Below are 3,934 nucleotides of genomic sequence, written 5' to 3'. Positions count from 1 at the left end.
ACGCCATAGCGGAGCGGGAGGAAGTGGAGCCAACGACGATGATGAGGAGGATGAGGATTAATCTTTTGTGTTTAAACAATTTGCATTTTTATTTTGTTTTATTTTTGGTGTGTATGCTTTAAGATATTATTTTGTTTAATAGTTGTTTGCTTTAAGTATTTTCAGGATTGCATTTTGATTGCTTAGGATGAGGTAAAGCATGGTTGTTTTTACGTGTGAGAGCGAGTCAAGGAAGCGAGTTTTTAACGTCAAAGTGTCAAGTCCGGTCTTAGGAGTGTGAGCGATTGAGTCTGCATGTGCGGAAGCGTTAATGAAGTTGTTATGGACTCAAACAGTTGCCACATACCTAGATTTTTCATTCAGGTGCCAACTCGTCGAGTGCACTAAGCTGACTCGACGAGTCGCTTTGTATTTCCAGATATTCTCAGAATGCGCGCTATTACTCGGCGAGTCCATCATCAGACTCGACGAGTCGATCATTTTTGAGCCGAACGACTGCTGATTTGATGCTACTACTTATACCACTTGCATCCTTCCACTTCCATATTCATTCTTGAAGATCTTATGCCGATTTTCGCATGTTTAGAGCGACCCACACGATACATGGATGAGATTGTTTCCATGTATGAAGTTTATTGAAGATGGAGCTTAAATGAGAAGAGATATCAACCTCGCCACTGCTATCCCAGGGGAGTTTGTTCCAATTCCCTCTTTATTTTTATGTTTCTATGCATCATATGCAATGAGGGCATTGCATCACATAAGTGTGGGGTAGGGGGTTGGTTACATAATAGTCAATTTTCAAAAATTTTGCATACCAAAAGGATTATTTAGGATCTAATTTAGGAAATTTTGGTAAGAAAATAGGATTCCATGTTGGAATTGTGTTAATAATTGCATGAAAACCCAAATGTTTAGTTGAGCCTATATACGTTCTAGTGCATTTGTGGCTTCCTTATTTCAGTGAAATCATGAGACAAAAACACGACCTTGCTCAGCCTGAGGGATGCAATATGTTTAGCAGCCTAAACCTGAAATGTATCCAGGAAGATTTTTATCATTAGCCAATAAAGGTTGAAGTTGAGCGCCCCTGCTTAAGCATGTAGGGATTTGAGTGAAAAAAGTGAGGTACATGTAATAAAAAAAAAAGAGAGAATTACAAGAAAAAGTTTGAAGAATTTTGGAGCAAATGAAGTGGAAATCTGAAGATCAAAATTCCGAAGAACTTCAAAGAGTTGAAGATACCAAAAATCAAACAACAAGGTGGTGAATTCAAAGAAATTAAAGATCAAATGTCAAAGAAGTGAAGAATTCCAAAGAGTTCCAATGTGGTATCACAAATTGTAATTGTCTAGATTATGTATGCTTGGGTTGCTCAACCAAAAATACCTTGAGGTTAAAGAGGTTTTCTGAGGATGGGTTCGGAGGGTTGCATAAAATGAGCATAGTTCGGGGTGAGTGAGCGAATGTTTATGAGGATTGTGAGTATTTGGAGTATGGGGGTTATTAGGAAAATTTTAGACACAAATGCATGCGTTGCGGTCTTGGCATAATGGCTGGGTTGGATTGGAGTTATTATATGTGATTCTAATGTGTTAAAATTCAGTTTTGCTTGAGGGCAAGCAAAAGACAAGTGTGGGGTATTTTGATATGTGCATATTTAGTGTATATTAAGTGTAGTTTATTATTCATATATTAGCTAAATTGTTGCATATTATGGACAAAAGGTACTTAAAAGTGTTAAATTGTGTTTTTCAGTCCAAAGATGAAGCTCGGAAGCGAAAGGAAGCAAGAGAAGCGGTTAAGAGCTCAAGAGTGGAAAGAAGAAAGAAAACAACCAAAATAAGGCTTCTACTCGTCGAGTTATCTCTTGACTCGACGAGTCCGGTCGCGGATTCAGAAAGATAAACATTCGGAAGTCAAGACAGTTATCACGTTACGACTAATGTGAGAGCGACTCGGCGAGTCACCATATGACTCGACGAGTCGGTATGCATATATAAAGATAACTCTTTAATGCGAAAAGGGGAGAATTCTGGGAAGTTTCAGAGGTGTTAAGCTGCGAATAAGAAGCCAGAAGAACCCTAGAAGTCGACCAAAGAAGCTAGAATCCAATTCCGGGAGTAATTGAGGCGTAATTTCATCATTCTACTTAATTCTTTTGTTTTGTCAATATGATTAAGCAACTTGAACTTATTTGTTTGCTGTTATTCACCTTAGTTATGAACTAATTTCTTTATACTTCTGTTTGGGGATACCAAGTTGACAATATGGTTTGATTGATTGGTAGGATTAATTCTAAGTTGGTGATTAATTGTTATTTTAGCTTGCTAAAGAACCTTGTGTATGAATGATAATTTATTTTCTGTTAATAGGAAGATAGTTAATTAACATGAACATCTATTAATTATCAACCTCATATGATAAGTGACCACTATATCATATGTCTAGGATTAATGAATATGAAACTAGGATTAATAAGGAAATTGAGTAAATTCATGTGTAAGCTTGTAAGATGACTATCGAACAAGAGGTTAATTAAGAATAACAAATTAATTAGCTATTGCAAGTCTAACTTAACCCGAATAATTAATCTAGTAAATATAATTAAGTTAAGCAATTGGCCACTGTTTGAATTAGTTTATTTGTTAAGGATTAGGGTAGTGAACACAACTTAATCACTTGAATCGGTAACCAACGAAAGAATTAATCCATTGCACTATTACCTTAAAAGTAACCATAAAGTTAACCGAGTTGAACTAAACAGAAGTTTCTTTCCCATTATTGAATCTAGTCAATTTGTTCTTTTCTAGCCTTGCATTAGTTTTGTTTAGTAAGTTTCTAGTCTTGTAAAACTAGAGAAAAACCCTTATTTGCTAAAGTAATTTAGATAGAATTAGTTTTTAATTTAATTTGCCGTTCCCTGTGTTCGATACCCTGCTTATTTAGCTATACCACAATTGATAGGTTCACTGCCTTTTGTGTGTTATTTGATAATTAAAGTAGGATTTAAACTAAGTGAGTTTTACACACATCATTACCTGCAATTTTGCTTTCTCAAGCACAACTTTTCTTAATTCAAATTTGTATTTTAACATGACAATAAAACTCAAGGAATAATCAACTGAAAAAATCATAATCATACTTACTGCATAAGAAACACAAATTTTCATTTGAATCCAACCCTTGACCTCCCCTCCGTCTTCTTCTTCCATGTTTGTACAGTGCTACTGCAACAAAAAATCAAAACTATATTAAAAAAATTAATTGCAAGTTAAATATTGAAGAAAAAAAGCTCAGTTCCAATTAGTTTTCTTGGCAGCTGAAACTTGAAAGGGCATAATGGTAATTTTCTACCCTAATTAGAAGTGATTGTAAAAAACAAAACTCTCGATGCTAGTTAGTTTGAAACTTGCAAGGGCAAAATGGTAGTCTTTTTTCCTGCCTACTAAGAAACATATTTACAATTTAAGCCTAGCCTAGCCCTTTTCATAAAGATGATAAGAAATGACACATAACCTTTTTTTATGCAGCTTTCATGGCCTAGAGTCCATATGGGAGGAGTGTCTAAAAATGATCAGTCAGGTGGACAAAAGGGCCCTGAGGTTGCTTCGTCCGGTTGGGGTCCTCTGTAATCATAAAAATAAAAGTAAATAGTATTAACTGCAGGGAACAACAAGAAACATACTTTATTCTCACTACCAAGTACCATTATTGTCAATGTATTTGTAAGATGACTCACTTTAGATATAAACTACTCAACGATTTATTTTCAAGAAGTGCTTCAACAAGACCTGAGAATCCCTGCAAACAATGCCAATTAAAAAGTAAGAAATATGTTATTAGTTTTTTTAGAAAATAAGATGAAAAAGAAAAAAATTATAGAATAATAAATCAAATTGTTATTGAGTTCAATTGTCCTCAAGGTTGAGTT

Source organism: Lactuca saligna, chromosome 4, assembly GCF_052625555.1.
Source record: "Lactuca saligna cultivar CGN05327 chromosome 4, ASM5262555v1, whole genome shotgun sequence".
NCBI classification, from domain to species: Eukaryota; Viridiplantae; Streptophyta; class Magnoliopsida; order Asterales; family Asteraceae; genus Lactuca; species Lactuca saligna.
This window is presented reverse-complemented; position numbering follows the sequence as displayed.